Source organism: Lathyrus oleraceus, chromosome 7 (assembly GCF_024323335.1).
Source record: "Lathyrus oleraceus cultivar Zhongwan6 chromosome 7, CAAS_Psat_ZW6_1.0, whole genome shotgun sequence".
In the NCBI taxonomy this organism is placed as follows: Eukaryota; Viridiplantae; Streptophyta; class Magnoliopsida; order Fabales; family Fabaceae; genus Lathyrus; species Lathyrus oleraceus.
Window position 1 is genome coordinate 420,921,014 of NC_066585.1, and position 13,533 is coordinate 420,934,546.

Here is a 13,533-nt window from a genome sequence, read left to right on the forward strand (position 1 = left end):
CCTAGGCTAGTCCTAGTGGTCTTTTGTGCTTACTATTGAGTTCCTGTTTCAGGTTAAGCACCATTGCCATTGAGATCATACAAATGTGATTGGATTTGTTTACATATGAACTAACCTTTGTTTTGTAGATGGTTTGACTCATGTAACTTGAGTCTTGCTTTGCACAGTTGACCTCCTGTGGTTGACTGTTTATCCATTTCTTTTGATTTTGACTGTTGACTTGTTTACTAATGAGTTTGACTTTTTTTCAGGTACTTTAGTTGCCTAAGTTCTTTGAACTTGCTTGCTTTGCTTTTTAGCATTTGCTTTGAGGTATAATTACTTCTTCTTCATGTAGTCTGGAGACCCGGTCTGTTATTTGACCGGGCAAACTGTCTGAAGTCCTCCTTAAGAGGCAATGCCTGTGTTTGTTTATATTTGTCCTAAGCAGGAAAAGTCCTTCAAGTAAGGCAATTGGTGGAAGGTAGGGATAAGCAATCTATCCCCCACTATTCAGTGTGTCATCTCTTTGCTCCCAGTACCTGGTTGAAGCAAATGAGATAAATACCCAAGATCTAATCGAGTCAATAATGTGGAGAGAGTTCCTACTTTCTGAACTCCCACACTTTCTTACATGCTCTCCCTGATCAGGGATAGAAGCAATGAGGCACACCCCTCATCTCCTTTTCATCTGCTTCACCTTAGCCTCTCAATGGCAAGGTTAAGAGCGACCTTCACCCATTACAGTGGACTTTTATAGTCAAACCCTCTTGTGTGAGCCCCCTTGTTTGGCTATAGAGTGTGTTGTTTGATTCTCATTGACTGTTTGGTTGCTTCATATGCACTTGCTTGCCTGTATGTTATGCATTTATCATCATCAATTACCATTAATGCATGAGCATCTCTTTTGTCTGTTTGACATCATTATTGTTGTTTACCCATTGAGGACAATTGTAAGTCCCACAAGTTGGCATTTGTTCCTATGATATGGAAGTGAGTATAAGTCCATCACATTGGCCACTCATCTTATCTTTGCTTGTTGTATAGTTTGTATGTGAGGATACAATTGTAAGTCCCACAAGTTGGCAGTTGTTTTCCTAGGATCATACTGTGTGTTAGAGTAAGTCCCACAAGTTGGCATCTGACATCCACTGTTTTATTTTATCTGTTTATGAGAGGATGCAATTATAAGTCCCATAAGTTGGCATTTGCTTTCCTATGATCATGTGTGGGGTTAACCTAAGTCCCACAAGCTGGCAGTTGACTTCCATATTTCTTCATTGTTTTCTTTTTGAGGAGACTAGTGTAAGACCATTGAGTGGCCTCTGATATCCAGTTCTGTTTTAGGAGATTGGTGTAAACCCAGCCATTGGTATCCGATATCCGCTTTTGTTTGTGAGATTGGAGTAAGACCATTGAGTGGCATCCGGTATCATTTGTTTGTTTGCTTTATTACTTACTTTCCATTCCAAAGGACACCCTTGAATCATTTCTCATATGATCTCAAGAAGTGAACCTCCTGAGAAGCTTTACTTTCCATCCTCACTCATTCATCCTCATTGTGTCCTAGAACCTTTTCACACTTTGATCTTAAACTTGACTTAGACATTGTGCAAACATCTTCATGTTTTTTTTCAAACTAAAAACCTGGACTCAAGTCCTTGACTCTTTTCACAAACTCCATTTCATAATACTTCTTTTGAATTAATCTTAATCGTACTTTGACTTCACTTTCATAATCACAATCAATTAACTTCACTCATTCACTTGTTTTGGCCGTGTCCATTAATCTTTTCATGCATTAGCCGTAGGTTTCAATTATCATTGTGGTTGATGTAAACCTCACCTTATCTTTAGTGAGTCGACAGTAAGACTTCCGTATTGAAAATAGGGTTAACCCCTCTCGTACGTCGAAGCTATCCTCGCATGGTGGATGTTGGTTTTGGTCGAGTGTTCTCCCATTGATAATGAAAAGCCTCAGTGCTATTGTTTAAAATTGAATCCAACTCACTTTTGGAAATCTTTTAGCCGAACTACGGCGTTTTGATCCTTACCTTTGATGGAAGGTACGTAGGCAGCGGGTTCATCCGCTCAAACCCAATAAAACTTGTACATTCTTTTCTCACCATCCCAATCATGTTTGCACAATCTTTATGTCATAACAAATAATAATTTAGCATAACAAGTGTGAAAAGGGCTCCCTAGGAGTACCTAGGACGTAGTGGGTGCCTAACACCTTCCCATTGCGTAACTTACCCCTTACTCGGAATCTCTGATCTTTTATTAGTTTTCTACGTGTAAAACTTCTTAGGCTTTTGTTCGCTTTTTAGCCAATCCTTTGGATAAATAAAAGTGCGGTGGCGACTCGAAATTTCATTGTATTGCTTTGCTTATGGTTTAATTGATAAATCATATGGCGACGAATACACCGCTACAGAAAGTCCAGGGCTGTCCTGGCAAGTACAAGGTCAAATATGTCAGTCATATTCGACAATCGCTGGTTGAGATGCATCGTTTGCTGTATGATTACAGCCATTATGAACACGATCACGATAGATGTCGAGTCTGTTCTATTAATCAGAGAGGTTGTCGCCAGGTGCGCAAGGATGTTCAGGAAATGCTTGATGAAGGAGTCATTGAGATCCTTCAAAATAGAAATGTTGATGAAGATGCTGTTGAAGTCAACGTAATTTCTCTGGTATTCCGGATACCTGAACCTGTTGTCATCAAGTATGATGGTAGCAAGCAGAAAGTCTCTCCTGCTCTGACTATCAAGCCAGCCGGCCCTATATCGTACTCTTCTGAGAAGGCCGTCCCATATCGCTACAATGCCGTAGTAGTGGAAAATGGGAAAGAGGTGCCCCTTCCCTCTTCATCTGTTGTGAATATTGCTGACGTTAGTGGCTTGACCCGCAGTGGTCGTGTTTTTTCGGCCACGCAGAAACCGCAAGTTGACGCTCGAAGAAACGATAATGCTGATTTTGCTGAAAGTGCGATTGGGAATTCTATGAACGCTCTGAATCCGGCACTTACTGTTAAACCCACCTCTACATTGAGAACTCCTGCTTCTGCTGGCCCGAGTGGCAATGCGAAAGAAGACTGTGATGAGATGTTGAGGCTCATCAAAAGAAGCGAGTACAACGTTGTAGATCAGCTTCTACAAACGCCATCCAAAATCTTTGTTTTATCGTTGCTGATGAATTCAGAACCACACCGAGAAGCTTTGCAGAGGGTGTTGGATGTGGCGTATGTAGATCACGATGTCACAATTGAACAATTCGACAGTATTGTTGCAAACATAATCGCTTGTAACAATTTAAGTTTCTGTGACGCTGATCTCCCCGAGGAGGGAAGAGACCACAACTTGGCATTACACATATCTATGAGCTGCAAGGATGATGCCATGTCCAATATGCTGGTGGACACTGGGTCATCATTGAATGTATTACCGAAGTCCACTCTTACGAAGTTGTCATATCAGGGGCCTCCCATGAGGCAGAGTGGAGTAGTTGTGAAGGCTTTCGATGGGTCTCGCAAAACAGTGATTGGTGAGGTTGATCTCCCAGTCAAAATCGGACTAAGTGATTTCCAGATTACCTTCCAGGTTATGGACATTCACCCATCGTATAGTTGTCTCCTAGGCAAACCATGGATTCACGAGGCAGGCGCCGTGACATCCACCCTACACCCGAAATTGAAGTTTGTTAAAAACAAGAAGCTGGTAGTGGTAGGGGGAGAAAAGGCTCTCCTGGTTAGCCATTTGTCTTCCTTCTCTTATATAGATGCTAAGGATGAAGTTGGAACTCCCTTCTAAGCTTTATCCATTGTTGAACCTGTTAAGAAGGGAACTCCTTCATTTGCTTCCTATAAAGATGCGAAGTTGGCCATTGAGCATGGTGCAACTGTTGGTTTGGGGAAAATGATTGAGTTGGAAGACAATAAATCTCGGGCTGGCATAGGCTATTCTTCTGGGGTCTTCAACAAGCAAGGGCTGTTCAAGAGTGGTGGTTTCATCCACACCGGTCAAGACGAAGAGACTGCTGCTATTTTGGAAGAAGAGGAAGAGGATTCTGGCAATTTCATCATCCCTGGAGGGATCTGCAATAATTGGGTCGCTGTTGACATCCCGACAGTTATCCATAAGTCAAATTAATGTTCATTGTGTTTAAAAACCCTTCTCACATGCCAAAAGGAAAAGTGATGACATTGTTGGCGCATAAATACAATGATATTTTCATTCAATAAATTCATGTTAAATGTTTGTTTTTCCAATCATTTTCCCTTTTTGCTTTTTGCATGAAATTGGTGATCACATAAAACCCTAAAAATAAAAATAAAATCAATATTTTCATCTGCATAATGATTTGCTTTGTTTGAATTCTAAAATCTCTTTTATATCCAAAATCATTATGCAGGTTGATCAAACCCATTGAACATAATGATCCAACACCATCTCCCAATTTTGAATTCCCTGTATTTGAGGCAGAAGAAGATGATGTTGAAAAGATTCCTGACGAGATTACCCGCCTACTTGAGCATGAAGAAAAGATCATTCAGCCGCATCTCGAGAATCTGGAAACAGTCAATTTGGGGTCTGAATATTGTGTGCGAGAAGTGAAGATTGGGGCACTCCTGGAAGAGTCTGTTAAGAGGGAGTTGATTGAGTTGCTACGAGAATATGTTGACGTCTTTGCCTGGTCATATGAAGACATGCCTGGTCTAGATACAAATATTGTGCAGCATTTCCTTCCTTTGAAGCCTGAGTACGTGCCTGTGAAGCAGAAGCTCAGAAGAACTCATCCCGATATGGCAGTGAAGATCAAGGAAGAAGTTCAGAAGCAAATTGATGCGGGGTTTCTGGTGACTTCTACATATCCTCAATGGGTGGCCAAGATTGTGCCCGTGCCTAAGAAAGATGGAAAAGTCCGAATGTGTGTGGACTATAGGGACTTGAATAAAGATAGTCCGAAAGATGATTTCCCTCTACCACATATTGATATGTTGGTAGACAATACAACTAAATTCAATGTCTTTTCATTTATGGATGAATTTTTCGGATATAATCAAATCAAAATGGCACCCGAGGATATGGAGAAGACAACATTCATCACATCTTGGGGAACATTCTGTTATCGAGTGATCCCCTTCGGTTTGAAGAACGCCGGAGCCACGTATCAATGAGCTATGACCATATTGTTTCATGATATGATGCATAAGGAGATCTAGGTATATGTTGATGATATGATTGCAAAGTCGAGGACGGAAGTTGAACATGTAGAGCACTTGTTGAAGCTTTTTCAGCGTTTGAGGAAGTATAGGCTTCGTCTGAATCCCAACAAGTGTACATTTGGAGTTCGTTCCGACAAGTTATTGGGCTTTATCGTCAGTGAAAGAGGTATTGAGGTTGATCCTGCAAAGGTCAAAGCAATACAAGAGATGCCTGCGCCCAAAACTGAGAAGCAAGTTCGAGGCTTTCTTGGCCGCTTGAATTATATTTCCAGATTCATATCCCACATGACCGTCACATGTGCGCCAATATTCAAGCTCCTCCGGAAAGATCAGTCTCATGATTGGACCGAGGATTGCCAAAAAGCTTTTGATAGCATTAAAGAGTATTTGTCTGAGCCTCCGATTTTGTCTCCGCCTATGGAAGGGAGACCGTTGATTATGTATCTGACAGTTCTTGAAGACTCAATGGGTTTTGTCCTTGGTCAGCAAGATGAATCTGGGAAGAAAGAACATGTTATCTACTACCTGAGTAAGAAGTTCACTGATTGTGAGTCTCGGTACTCAATGCTTGAGAAGACATGATGTGCTTTGGCTTGGGCTGCTAAGCGCTTACGCCAGTATATATTGAATCATACGACTTGGTTGATATCCAAAATGGATCCATTCAAGTATATCTTTGAGAAGCCTGCTTTAATTGGAAGGACTGCCCGTTGGCAGATGTTGTTATCTGAGTATGATATTGAGTATTGAGCTCAGAAGGCTATAAAAGGTAGTATCTTGGCTGACCACTTGGCACATCAACTGATCGAGGATTATCAGTTAGTTCACTATGACTTCCCAGATGAGGAGATTCTGTATTTGAAAATGAAAGATTGCGATGAGCCTACGCTCGATGAAGGGCCAAAGCCTGGTTCCAGATGGAGTATGGTGTTTGATGACGCTATAAATCAATATGGAAATGGTATTGGGTCAGTGATTATTACTCCTCAGGGCACACATTTTCCTTTTACAGCAAGGCTAACTTTCAAATGCACGAATAATATGGCTGAGTATGAGGCATGTATTATGGGATTGGAAGAATGCATTGATCTAAGGATCAAGCATCTTGATGTTTATGGTGATTCAGCCCTCGTTGTTAATCAGATTAAGGGTGAGTGGGAAACGAATCAGCCTGGCCTCATTCCATATAGGGACTATGCGAGGAGGGTTTCAACGTTCTTTACTGAGGTTGACTTCCATCATATTCCTCGAGATGAGAATCGGATGGCAGATGCTCTTGCTACACTTGCTTCCATGATTGTGGTCAGACTTTGGAATGAAGTTCCCAATATCACTGTGATGCGTTTGGACAGACCAGCTCATGTATTTGCAGTAGAGGAGGTGCAAGATGGTAAGTCGTGGTATTATGATATCAAGTGTTTCCTTCAGAGCCAGATTTACCCCGCCTGGGGCATCGGTGAAAGATAGGAAAACTTTGAGGAGATTGTCAGGCAGTTTCTACCTCAATGGCGATGTGCTTTATAAGAGAAATTTTGATATGGTGTTGCTCAGATGCGTGGATAGACACGAAGCAGACCTGTTAATGACTGAGGTCCATGAGGGTTCACTTGGTACTCATTCCAATGGACATGCCATGGCTAGAAAGATGTTGAGAGCAGGCTACTATTGGCTGACAATGGAGTCTGACTGCTGCAAATATGTGAAGAAATGCCATAAGTGTCAGATTTACGCGGATAAGATTCATATTCCTCCGACACTTCTGAATGTGATTTCATCACCATGGCCTTTCTCTATGTGGGGAATTGACATGATTGGCATGATAGAGCCAAAAGCGTCCAACGGTCACAGATTCATTCTCGTAGCAATTGATTACTTCACCAAGTGGGTTGAAGCGGCATCATATGCAAATGTGACTAGGCAGGTGGTCGTGAAGTTTATCAAGAATCAACTCATATGCCGATATGATGTGTCGGATAAGATCATTACTGATAATGGATCTAACTTGAACAACAAGATGATGAAAGAGCTATGTAGAGAGTTCAAGATCGCGCATCATAATTCTTCCCCTTACAGACCCAAGATGAATGGTGATGTTGAAGCTGCTAATAAGAATATCAAGAAGATTATCCAAAAGATGGTTGTTACGTACAAAGATTGGCATAAGATGCTGCTATTTGCTTTACATGCATATCGTACATTTGTCTGCACTTCAACAGGGGCAACCCCTTTCTCTCTTGTTTACGGCATGGAGGTTGTACTCCCAGTAGAGGTGGAGATCCCATCCATGAGAGTCTTGATGGAAGCCAAGTTGACTGATGCTGAATGGGTTCAGAGTCGTTATGACAAGCTGAACTTGATTGAAGAGAAGAGATTCACTGCCATGTGCCATGGCCAGTTATATCAGCAAAGGATGAAGAAAGCCTTTGATAAGAAGGTCAAGCCTCATGTGTTCCGAGAAGGTGACCTTGTACTCAAGAAAGTCTTGCCTTTCGCGCCCGATTCTAGGGGCAAGTGGACTCCAAACTATGAGGGTCCATATGTTGTCAAGAGAGCCTTTTCAGGCGGTGCTTTGATACTTACAACTATGGATGGAGAGGATTTCACTCGTCCTGTGAATTCAGATGCAGTCAAGAAATACTTCTCCTAAAAATAAAAACAGAATAACTCGCTAAGTTGAAAACCCGAAAGGGCGACTTAGGTAAAAATGAGCGTCTCGGTGGATTGAAAACCCGAAAGGGCGATCCAGGCAAAAGTTAGAGACATAGAAAATGAATATGTATCCCGCTAGATTTAGTACCTCACCCTGGGGCAGTCTAGGCAAAAATTAGGGATTTGGCAAGTAACTGCATCCTGACAAGACACTGTTCTACAAACTGTCATCCGTCAGAGATTCTCGCTCAGTCATCATCAACCGAAGTTTCAAATACATCGAATTCAAAATTGGTGGAGAAATGGTCATTATGTTCAATGTAGCCCTTTTCCAATATATATCACCAATTTCAAAATTGTAAAGATCTATGGAGTCTTGCCATTTGCAGGCTACCATTCCATCAAATAAATTTGAGTCTTTATCCAATTATTTGCACTCTTATTTGTTTCTACTCAACAAATGTTTTGCATGTTTTAATTAAGAAATATCATTGCTTTCAAGTAATTAAAACTTTTCATAACTTGTTTTTAAACAAAGTGAACATTCACAATGACAAAAAGGATATTGGGGATGTCCTCAGTGCTCTCCCAAGGATAGTACGATTCTCAACAAGGTAAGACATTTGTTCATACTCCTGGCGTGTTTATATCCTCTTCCTCCGGAGCCTTTTGTGTTTTTCCTCCCGAGCAGAGGGTATGGTAAAGGTATTTCAGCTTCCTTCCTCCTCAGCAGGTGTGAGCTCTTGGTTTGGTTGATCCTTGGAAGCTTCTGATTGGTGGTTGTATCCCCACGAAGATCCATCACCCCTTTGATAATTTCCCCAGCGGAGCTTATCTGTGCCATGATCCTGTTCCCAATTTGAATGGTTGTTTATTCCCCTGCAGAGATCTCTGTTCCCGATCCCCGGTAGATATGATGTTCTCCTTTGAGCCTGGCTTTCTCTCTTGAGATGTAGTACCACATGTTTACTCAATCGATCGGTGGACTTGTTTGTGTTAGATATGTATGTTCTGTCAGCATTTATTATACATAAACCATACATACATGCATAGTTTTAACATTCAGATATTCATGTTGCATCTTTTGCCATATATCTTTGTCTGTTATCTTCTGCTAGTTGGAAATATATATTCCCAAGCAGATGTCTGTGTCTGATCTCCCCATGTAGAGCCAACCCCATAAGCAGAAAATGTTTATCCTTTCTTCCATATTCCCCACCGAGTTAGGTCCTCGTGGATGATCGTTGTTTCTGTCTTCCTCCCAACACATATATTGGGATGGAACTTCCCATTGAGTTATATTCTCATAGGAACAAGTCTTGTTTCATCCTGCCTCTCTAGTTTGATCCCATATTAGGTTTCTTGTGTCCGCTTCCCGCGCTCCCCCATAGCTTAGATGAATAGTTGCTCATTAACCAGTAATTATCCATCCTTTCCCCGGCGGAGTCTGTGGCCTTCTACCCTCATACCGGTAGTTATAAGTCCCATTTCTTTGGTTTTCTACCCTTATACCAGTGGTTGTAAACCCTTTTTTTATCCCCTTGGCAGGGCCAGCCTTTTATTCATTCTAACCGATGACAGTTACTTTTCTGTGGTTTTCTACCCAGTATTCGGTAGATGTAATCCCTTCCTTGACGGTTATCATTATCCAATATTCGGTATTAATAGTCCTTCACCCCCTTTTGAGTATATCTCCCGGATCATTGCCTTCGTCAATGTATCCTCAGCGAGTCATCTTTCATGTGCCGTTTGTCGGTAATGATCGTTTCTCCCCTTGATTGGTCATCATTTTATACCTGGTTTTCGGTATCCCCGATGTCCTTTCTTTTCGGTCGATTTATCCTTTATTAACCCAGTAACCGGTTGTGGATAATCCTCCATGTGAGTATGTTATCTACGTTTTGACGGTAATAAATGATATATCTCATGCACTCTTCGGTCGAAGTCTTTGATCTTCCCTAGTTGAGTAAGATTTGTATCCCCTTTGCGGAATTGAATGTCCATCCTGTAGTCGGGTTTGCTGTTAGCCCTCTTTTGGATGATGAGTGTCTTGGGAATATTCCCCAATTCACGCCCTGGTCGGTCACCTATTATATGCCCAGTAACCGGTATCCCTGGTGTTCCTTCCTCTCTGCTCCCTATTATGACCTTTGTCCCCTGTGGAGTCAGATTTTCCTGAGTTGAAATATACCTTTAGGTTTTCCTCAGATGATTTTGGATGTTTGATATCTCTCACCCTCATACCGGTCTTAGATATTCATTCTCCCCGAGCATGTTGTTCTTTCACCCTTATACCGGTGTTCGAATCACATGTCTCTTTGAGCTTATTACCCAGTAACCGGTAATACCTTGTCCTGTTGCTTCCCTCAGAGGAATCCTGTTTGGATGTTCCCCAGCGAGATCCTTTGGTGGATTCTCCCCTGTCTGAATCCGGATTTTCGTCCCTTGGTGGATAATTCCGATGTATTGGCATATTCCCCAATACATGCGCCTTTGAGTCAGCTCGGGTCTCTCCATTGATTTATTCTTTTGGGATTCTGCTCCTTAAGCTTTGAGTCGTGCCCTGCTCACGCAATTTATCCCCTTTTCTATTCCCATAAGAGTCCCGGAGTCTCTGTCCCATTGAGTGTGTCACTCATATGGATTATTAGTTCCTCCTGATTTCTTTTCCTCTTTGTGGACACATATCTCCACGAAGTATTACCCTTTTGCATACATACATCTGCATCATGAGGTCTCTTAGGGACCAAAATTCATCTCTTTGTTATTATTTAAGCCCATTCTACCTCGTCGAGATGAAGATTTTAACCTTCACATCTCCGGCTAGAATGACCTTAAATAGGGGCATCTGTAAGACCCCAATTTTGGCCCTAAGATCCCTCATGGCATCATAACATTGCATTTGCAAAGCCTCAAGGATCATGAGCATCTTGGTTCCCTTTGCATTTGGGTGGGACCTCTTGTGAGTGGTTTGAGATCACCAAGCATGCTTGAATTGTATATCATTTCTTTTCTCATTTTTTATTAACCCAAAAGCATAAAAATATGTCACTAACATTTCTTGTTTGTAGCTTGAGCAACCACAAGGTCTAAAAGCTTCTAGGAGATCCTTTGTGCAATGAAAAGGTCAAGAGGAGATGAAAGCAATCATGGCAATGGTTCCCAAATCTCTCATCCATCAAATATTCCTCCCTAGCATCTCAATTCATCATTTTGATCAAAGCAAGTTAAGGGGTTTGAGGTTTGTCTCCCAAGGAAACCCTAATTCATCTGATCATCAACAATGCCTTGCTCATGAAGCAACCTCAGCCCATGGTCAAATACCATCAAGGGAAGTTATTAAATTCATTATTCCATGCATATTTGAACTTATTTGAGTGCCCTCAATCATCAATTCATCAAGATATAAGTTATAGACTTGAGAAGTTTATCAGTCAATTCATCTGTCTATTTTGAAATGCACTGAGACCTAACTTTTTATGTGTTGGTAAAATGGAGATGATCCCAAAAGAAACAATGTTCTTAAGGACAATATGAACAACTTTCATGTTCATAAAAATTTGATTTGAATCTTTGAAGATCATCATCCATTCCAAGACATTATAGGTCATTTTGACTGAAACCCTAATTTTGGATCAACTTCCCCAGAACATAACTCATTTATTTTTTATTATTTGGAGGTGAGACCAAATGAATTGAAACGCTTATTGTGTCTACTTCAATTGTTATGTTGAGCAAAATTTCAAAATCTCAAAAGAAATATATGTGATAATGCAAAACATTATAGGTCACTTTAGGCCAAATACATTGAAATGGAAAAAAGTCCAACTTCAAGTGCCCTTAACTTCTTCATTAAAAATCCAAATGATGAAAACTTTAAGTCCAAATTGATTTTATTGAAAAGATCTACAAGTCTCATGTTGAAGGTTTTATCATTTGGAGCTTGCATCATTAAGACATAAGGGCTTGAACATTGGCCAAATTTGGAAACTTCACTTATGCATGTTTTGCACCCTACACTTTAGACTCAAAATTCACTAAGTTCCAAGGCCCAATTGAAATTTTGATCAACATATCATTTGTTCCTTATGCAACAAGCTTTCTAACCATTACTCACAAGTTGGCATTTGGAGTTTGGAGGTACCACTTTCGAAGGCATGAAGATTAAGTGCATTTTGTGAAATTCAATTCAAATTGCCATGCATGAGCTATTTACACTTCTTGTACACGTCCGTTGGCAATTCACATGAACTCAGTAGGTCATTCCAATCTTCATTGGGCCTTTCACATGATCACACAAGCCCATGCAATGAGAAATCCATTTGCCATGCACACGAGTAAACTCATACACTCAGCCATTTCCAGCTATAAATACATGTGTTATGCTTCATAATTCTCCAACCTAAGGGCGCCTGAAATGCTGCAAGAAAGGAACCAAGGAAAGGGACTCAAATCTTCATAATCCAAAGGTTTGGATCAACTGGTTTTTGCTTCGAATCTCTTTGTTCTTTGATCCATTGGCCTTGATATTGTGTTGTCTGAAGTCCTCTCTATAGAGGCATCATTATTGTATGCTTAATTGTTGAAATCGAGCAAGTTCATGATGAACACCATCAAGCTTCCATCTCTGATTTCTCTCTTAATAGGAATCTAGAGTGGAAGTGAGTGGTATAGGAGTGATGTACATCACTTCACCTTTCGAACGGTGTCTGGATCGTCCATTTTAGTGAGCATTTGAATCTCTGCATTTTTTGACCTTCGCTGGAGCTCACCGGAGAAGACGGTGGCGCTGGCCACCGTCTCATTGCCAGATTCAATGTGAGCCATTGATCTCAATCTCCAGATCTAATCTCCACGCTCCATTGTTATGACTTTTTTTAATTCAATATGTTTCTCAGTTGACTAATGACTATGGTACACGCGCACTCCTGATCCATTGGATGTTGCCACGTTAATTAGTAAAGTCATCCAACGCTTCCTGAGTTTTGCTATTTTCTTATTTCTTATTTTATTTTCTTTAATTCCATTTTCTTTCAAAAATTCGTAACTCTCTCATTTTAATTCCAAAAAATATGGGACCAATTGCATTATTTCTCTTTTTAATTCTAGTTTCTAAAAAGGATTTTTAATATTTTTTATTTTATCATTTGATATTTTTTGTGAATTTTCTCTTTTCTGGTTATTTTTAATTCATTTTAAATAGTTTTTGATATCCAAAAAATACAAAAATATTTTCTTAGCCTCTTTGAATGATGATGGATCAATGAAAAATATTCTCATCAATTTATCAATTGATTTGAGATTTATTTGAGATTTTAGTTCAATTAGTTTATTTTTCTTCATTTTTAATTGATTAAAAATAGTTTCTGACTTTTAAAAATGCTGAATTTTTTTGTCAAACTTTGTTTGACCATGTTGAACTTGGGATAATTCACTTGGACTTTTTAAAGTTGATTTGAAGTGAATTTGAAGTTTGACCTTTCTTTAATATTTTAATTCAAGTTTATTTTCAAATATTAAAAATGCCAAAAATATTTTGTTTATTTCTTGACTTCCAATCTTCATCTCATTTCTGATTTTGAGAGTTTGACCTTGATCTTCCCTATCTTTGGTCAACATTTATGGATTGGTACATTCCATTTTACTTAATGCACTTTATGTTTTTCATGTCCATTA